Source organism: Sardina pilchardus, chromosome 17 (assembly GCF_963854185.1).
Source record: "Sardina pilchardus chromosome 17, fSarPil1.1, whole genome shotgun sequence".
Taxonomy (NCBI): domain Eukaryota; kingdom Metazoa; phylum Chordata; class Actinopteri; order Clupeiformes; family Clupeidae; genus Sardina; species Sardina pilchardus.
Genome location: NC_085010.1, coordinates 13,227,278 through 13,234,777, shown reverse-complemented (window position 1 = coordinate 13,234,777; position 7,500 = coordinate 13,227,278). Strand labels below are relative to the sequence as shown.

Here is a 7,500-nt window from a genome sequence, read left to right as displayed (position 1 = left end):
ACTGTACAGAGGTGTAAAACTCCAGCTTCAGTGAGTAAAAGTCCTACCACATACTGTATTTGTGCCAACCACTCATTTAAACCAGCTGATTCTAATTAGCACAGCTCTTCAGCTAGGTAGGGCAGCTAATTGATGAGATCACGTGTGCTAAGTGCACAGGTAGAACCAATACATGATCGGACTTTTACTCACTGAAGCTGGAGTTTTCCACCTCTGCTATGTAGACAATAAGCCTATTTCACAAGATGTTGCCACTGTGTAAACTAACTTCCTCTGGAACAGCTCAGTCTATAGGAAAGACAGAAACAGGAAGATGTTTTACCCTGCCAATTAAGGCATCATTAACATCAACTAGGCCAGACACCTGGACACTGTGAAATTGGCCTATTGCCCCGGTCACACAGTACTAATGTCAGGTAAAACCTATGGAGTTTTGTATCATAGTATTCTCTGGTACACTAAGGTCATATTGCTTGAACGATAACCCTCTTCTAAGTCTCTTTGGGCAAAAGCGTAGACTGAATGTAAACGTTAATAAGTGTAGCTGTAGCAGAACAAGACAAAATGGTTCTACTTTCTCACACTTTCTCTGGTGCTTGTGTAACATGAAAACAGCACTGTACAGTATGTGCATAAGAGAAGTGATTTTTCTACTTGACAAATAAATAACAATGAATGATCTCTTTGAAGTTGGGAATGTTGGCTGGAATGAAGGCCCTTCTGGGGTGACTGAAAAATAAACTGCCCATCATTACTCCAATTCATCATTATATCAACAGCACCAAAAGCCCACAGGTAAAAGTGGCGGTGCTGAGACAGGCGACTAATCATAGCAACAGCAAACATTATTAGTCAAAAGAAGACAACACAGGGTTTTCTCGTGGTTAAATAAATATTTTTGAAACATACAGAAGGGAAGGGCGTAAGGGCACTTAAAAAAATGCACTGCTAAAAAGAAATGAGAGAAAAAGGAAAGAAAAGAAAACATTTTCCTTTTGCCTTGAGGTGTGACGGCTAAACCCGACCATAAGTCTTAATACTCCCCTTCAGTAAAAGTAATAAAAAAAAGAAAAATAAAAACGTTTAAAAAGTCCTGATTCTCTCGTTAGGCCTGCCTGGACACTCCACAGGGCTGCTATAAGCCCAGCTGGTCCTCAGCAACCCCCCCTTCATCTCGAACTTGCCCCCCACTGCTACTGAGGCGAGAGAGAGGGAAGGAGGAGGAGGATGGAGGAGGAGGAAGGGGGGCGCAACAAGAGAAGGAGAAAGGGATGGAGAAAGGGATAGAGGAGGAGGAGGGAGAGGAGGGTGCTGAAGAGATGGAGAAAGAAAAAAATGGAGAAAGTCTGTCCATCCTGTCATTTGCATATAGATGAGAATTGTGTGAAGCGCTGGAACTGATAAGTGGATTTGACAGAAGAAATGCAAAGGTCTGCCACCACACACACACACACACACACACACACACACACACTGACCACATTATTACAGCAGGGTCCAGTGTGAGGAGGACGATGGTGCTCCTTCAGAGAGACTGACAAAGGAGTTGTATGAAGCATGACTTGGCAGTAGCCTTTTACATCAGACTGCATGACCACTTCCAACATTTGATTACTCTGAGTACACTGTTTTCAGGACAACCCAGTACATCAACACGAACATGAACACTTTTGCTAATTTAAATGATGGACAGTGCAAAGTGCAAAGTGCAAAGTGTAAGTATTGCAAATTGTAAAACTCAACTATTATTATCTAATTTGATCTACATCTGTATCTAACTAGACAAAATTGATGTGTGTAGATGCCACTAATTGCCCTACCCCCCCACCCCCATATACCTCCACACACACACACACACACACACACACACACACACACACACACACACACACACACAGAGAGAGAGAGAGAGAGAGAGAGAGAGAGAGAGAGCGAGAGAGAGATCTCCCTTCAATTAATTAGCACTAAATCTCAGGCCCCAAGGCGTATAAATGAGAGTGTAGAATACCCCGGGGTAGGGCACAGGTTACAGGTTTTGTAAGGTTTTAACCCCCTATAAAATGACCAAGGAACCCAATTACCACATGGAGAGAGAGAGAGAGAGAGAGAGAGAGAGAGAGAGAGAGAGAGAGACTCATACACTGATGGGGGAGAGAGAGAAAAGAAAAGGAAGAGAGAGGATTAGAGAGAGAAAGAAGGAGAGAGTGAGAAGGAGAAGAGAAAGTGTGTGAGGGAGGGAGACAGACATCAGGAGAGAGAAGGAGGAGAGAGCAAGAAGAAGGTAGAGACAGAAGAATAGGATAGAGAGGATAGGAGAGAGAGGAGAAGAGAGAGGGAGAGAGAGAGAGAAGGAAAGAGAGCTGGAAGGAGAAGGAGGCCAAGGCATGGCAGGAATAGCCTCTGACCCTGTAAAAGGCTGGGAATTACGAGGGAAGTTATTTGGCCAACAACAAATCCGTCAGCCCAACTAGGCAGAGAGTCAAGCCATACCTCAGCCCTCACAGATCGGGAACGCAGAACACTCAGAGAACAAAAAAAAAAACGAGAGATTGTGGAGCAGAGAAGAAAAAAGAAAAAGAAGAAAGATTTCAGGTTTCTGAAATGAAAAACACCTGTGTTGTTATTTTAGGGCCTTGGAATTGGCTATTCTACTGTTTTCACTGTTTTCACTTTTATCTCTCTCGCTCTCCCTCTCTCTTTCTCTCTCTCTCCCTCTGTCACTTTCTCTCTCTTTCTCTCTCCCTCTCATCCCGTGTTTAGCATCTTGCTTGAGTTTTAAGGTAACGGTCGGCGGCTTGGCTTGTCGTTCACACTCTTGGGTTTTCACGATCTGCAAAGTGAGTTTAGGTCTCGAGGGAGCAGTGGAAGGAGAGGTGCTTTTACACACACACACACACACACCTTCACATACCTACTGTACACACACTCACACACACACACACACACACACACCTTCACATAGCTACACACACACACAGACACACACACAAACACACTCAGGTAGGACAGGGGAGCGAGATATATTCACATGGAAAGCCATCTCCATATACACCACCTGTCTGAAGAGGTTTTATTCCTGTGTGATTAAATGTGCTTGTGCTGATGAGGATCTACTGTAAGAAAGGGCACACACAGCACACATAAAACAGATCAGTTGTCTAGCGCGGATATGGTCGACCACAGAGGGTTTTGAATGTCCTCATTGAGGGTTGTAAATATCAAGTTGGTCATCATTTAAAAGGAACACTCTGCCAAGGATGTCCCTGTTTCTCTTCCTTTCATTCACTGAAATACTGTATGCTTGGTGTGGTACTCTGCAAATGCCCCATTTATTGGGGAGTTGCCAAAAGACCTATTTCACAGCAGCCATTATGACATGAAATAGAAGTTCAGTTTAAGGCCATGTCCACGAGTTAGCCAGGTATTTTTAAAAACATTCTTAATGCATTATTGCCTTTTGTCCTCACAAAAATATTTTTTTAAAAACTCCAGCCAAAGTGGAGATTTTTGTAAACTCTGCTTCAGTGTTTGTGTGAGGACAGGGGAAAACAGATTTGTCAGGCCATTCAATTGACCAATATTGTCATCTGTTTGCTTGACCTGTTCTTGATAGCTTTCAACGGCTGTTTTAGCATATCCGTGTAGATGGAATTACTTTGTGATATAAAGGAGAAAAGAAATCTCATTAAAAAAAAAAAACCTGGTTACATGGACATGGCATAAGTGAATCAGATCATTAATTAATGTCATTAGTAACACCTGGGGCCTGCCACATATTTAAAAATGACAGCTGAGGGAAAACAGTCAGTGCAAGTACTGTACCTCCTTAATACATCTCTTCACTAAGTCTTATTTTTTGTATTTAAGGTTGTTTTTTTTCTAAATTAATATTTTGTAACTGTAGGCCAGCACACCGTATCTTTGCACTGCTAGCATCTTGGGATGAATAAATCACCATTTTGTACCCTCCTAATCCTGTTGTGTCATCACTCTGGTTGCCTCCCCTGCCATCCATCCCTATACAGGCACCTATTTCTATCAGCAAGACACACACACACACACACACACACACACACACACACACACACACACACACACACACACACACACACACACACTCACAGAGAGAGATAGAGAGAGACATACACAAACACACACAAACACATACTGTACACAAACATGTGCACAAACTCTCTCTCTCTCTCACACACACACACACACACACACACACACACTGCCTTCATAACAAGCAGCTGTAGGGCTACTATTAGGCATAACTTTCATCTTGGGGAATATGACTCAAAAAAATCAGGCGTCCAGATGGTCCAGGTTAGCGGTGTCCCAGAACGAACCTGGGTTGGATGTATTAGCGTGTGTGTGTGTGTGCGTGCGTGCGTGTGTGTGTGTGTGTGTGTACTGGGTTGGGTGTATTAGCGTTATTGCTAACACATGCTCGTGCAAACGTCCACTCAGCAAAGTCTGCTCTGTCAGAGCAACAGGGTGCGCAAGATTGATCACTGCACCAAATCAATGGTTTTGTACAACTTTAAACCTCTCCATCAAAATCACCTTGCAACACGAACTCCGGCTAATGGGATGGGATTGCAGTCCCATTCTCTCTCGTTATCTGTCTAAAACTCTTCCTCTCCTCCTCTTCTCTCTCCCTCTCTCTCCGTTTCCTTCACAATTTATTTGCTCTCCCCTTATTTCCTCTGTCTATCTCTCAGATGTATGATGTGTAAGGCCAAGCAAGTTCATTTATGATCGATTTATTATTAGTCTTTGCTTTTTTTGCTTTTTTTTAAAAAAAAAAAAGAATATTGAATTACTTCCAGTGTATGAAATCTATCTATCTATCTATCTATCATTTATATAGCACATTTCATACACTGGATGTAATTCAATATTCTTTTTTTTTTTTAAAAAAGCAAAAAAAGCAAAGACTAATAATAAATCGATCATAAAAGGCAAGAGTAAGAAATAGTTTAAAAAGTAAAGTACATCAAATACAAAGACACAAGTACATCAAAAAACACAACGAACAGGCTTGTGACCTTCCTATCACCCTGCCCAAGTCTAGTCATGCTCTGTGGCCCCTCCTCAAAGTCCACAGCAAAGGCTTCAAACTCCCACACTCTGTCTGTCTCTCTCTCTCTCTGTGTGTGTGTGTGTGTGTGTGTTCAAATGCTCCGATCTCAAAGTCCACAGCAAAGGCTTTAAACTCCCACTCTCTCTGTGTGTGTGTGTGTGTGTGTGTGTGTGTGTGTGTCCACTCTACCTTACTTCTCTCCTGACCACACTCGCAGACAAGATCACTTGGACTCGGAACACTATGAAGGGGATTTCTGTGGAAATTATACAGATGTGTTCCTCATCTCTCTCTCTCTCTCTCTCTCTCTCTCTCTCTCTCTCTCTCTCTCTCTCTCTCTCTCTCTTTTCCTGCCTGACAGGCTCTGCTCCTTCTCTGTGTCTCTCTATTGCTCCCTCTCTCTTTGTCTCCCACTCTAAACCATCCTCTCTCCCTCCTTTCTCTCTCCTCCCATCCCACCCTCCCTCTCTTCCTCTCTGCTGGTTGGCCCCTGTCTTTGAGAGAGTGGACACTCATACTGATTTATAAGACAGACGGAGCTTCAAAAGATGACAAGTCCTCTTCACATAACAGTCAGTCTGTCAAACCCTCTTATACTCTCTCTGTCTCTCTCTCCATCTCTCTCTCTCCAACCCCTCTCTCCACATACACACACACGCACACACACACACACACACACACACACACACACACACACACACACACACACACACACACACACACACACACACACACACACACTCACACACACACAGAGAGAGAGAGAGAGACACACATACTCCATTTGATTCAAATTGAAGAGAAATGTCAAGCTGGGTTTCACACATACACGCATGCTAACACACACACACACTCCATTTGATTCAAACTGAAGAGAAATGTCAAGCTGGGTTTCACACACACACACACTCACACACACACACACACACACACACACACACACACACACACACAGACACACACACACACACACACACACACACACACACACACACACACACACATCGTTCTTCCTCTCCTCTCTCCCTCCCTACCCCTCTCTACTGTATCTGTGCTCCATCTCGCCCTTCCTATACCCTGTCTCTAATAGCTATAATTAAGGTGCTGGTTTCATATACCAGTGGCTGCACATGTGCACAAGTGGCTTAACATGATGATTGATAGATGAACATATTCTTTCTGTGGATTTGGACGGACTTTTCTAGATGATTTCTAAGTGTGTATTTTCTATAGCATTACTTGCAACTTACAAAGAGCACACAGTACTGTACTGTATGTTCAATATACTCAGAGCTCATTAGAAATGTGTCTGTTGTGTTTTTGAATACAAAGAACAAGTGGTGCTTTTGAAGTGTGTTGTCCTGGTAACAAGTACCTATATCAGAACTCAATTTGGAACATTGATATGAACGCTTGTGTTCTGGCGAAGGTGGAGGGATTGGAGTGAGTGTGTGTGTGTGTGTGTGTGTGTGTGTGTGTGTCTGTGTGTGTGTGTGTGAGTGTGTGTGTGTGTGTGTGTGTGTGTGTGTGTGTGTGTGTTTTCTGGAGAAGGTGGAGGGATTTGAGCTGGGAGTGTGAGGGTTAGATCACCTGATCTTTCTGACAACAGCCTTGGAAGCAGCTCAACAAAAAGCTTTCTTGATTCATATCACGTTTCATGCGGAATTACGTATGTGTGAGTGTGTGTGTGTGTGTGTGCGTGTGAGTGCGTATGTATGTGTGTGTGCGTGTGTGTGAGTGTGTGAGTGCGTATGTATGTGTGTGTGTGTGTGTGTGTGCATATGTGTGTGCGTACAGTATGTGTGTGTGTGTGTGTGTGTGTGTGTGTGGATTTACTGGGGTGCAGGGGATGGATTGCAATTTCACACTAATTGGGAATCTCATATAAACGCCCTCGCTCCACACACTATACAGTATATGGCACGCTCTCCAGCACATACATACACTGAAGGTGACACTATAGCGCTGGCGTCAGCTCTCTTCTCCACCCCTCCACTCCTCACCTCACCGCCAGGCTCCTATGCCTCTGCTCATTAAACATGCTCATGGCACATAAAAGCGTATAGCTGGGACATAACCACGCCATGTCCAATCACGTATAATCCCCATCATGAGCCAGGAGGGGATAATGGGAGGCTGTGCATGTGGGGAAGAGGCATTATTCTGCTCTGCTGGGTTTGACACTTTGTCAATGGGGATGGCTGGATGTGAGATATATACTGCAGCATGACTTTACAGTGAAGTGCTGGTGTGTGTGTGTGTGTATGTGTGTGTGTGTGTATGTGTGTACTTGTGTGTGTTTATCTATACTGTACAAGGGTATGTCTGTGTATACTAACCTGCTAAAGTGGATACATGTGATGGTTGAAGGACCAGCATAGATACATGAAATGGTAAATGGTAGTCTGAGT

General features: G+C 43.6%; 1 protein-coding gene across 3 annotated transcripts in view; it reads right to left on the bottom strand.

Annotated features, from left to right (window-relative positions):
• Positions 1–7,500, bottom strand: part of shisal1a (shisa like 1a) — an 87,347-nt gene that overhangs the window by 26,915 nt on the left and 52,932 nt on the right. The window lies entirely within an intron of this gene.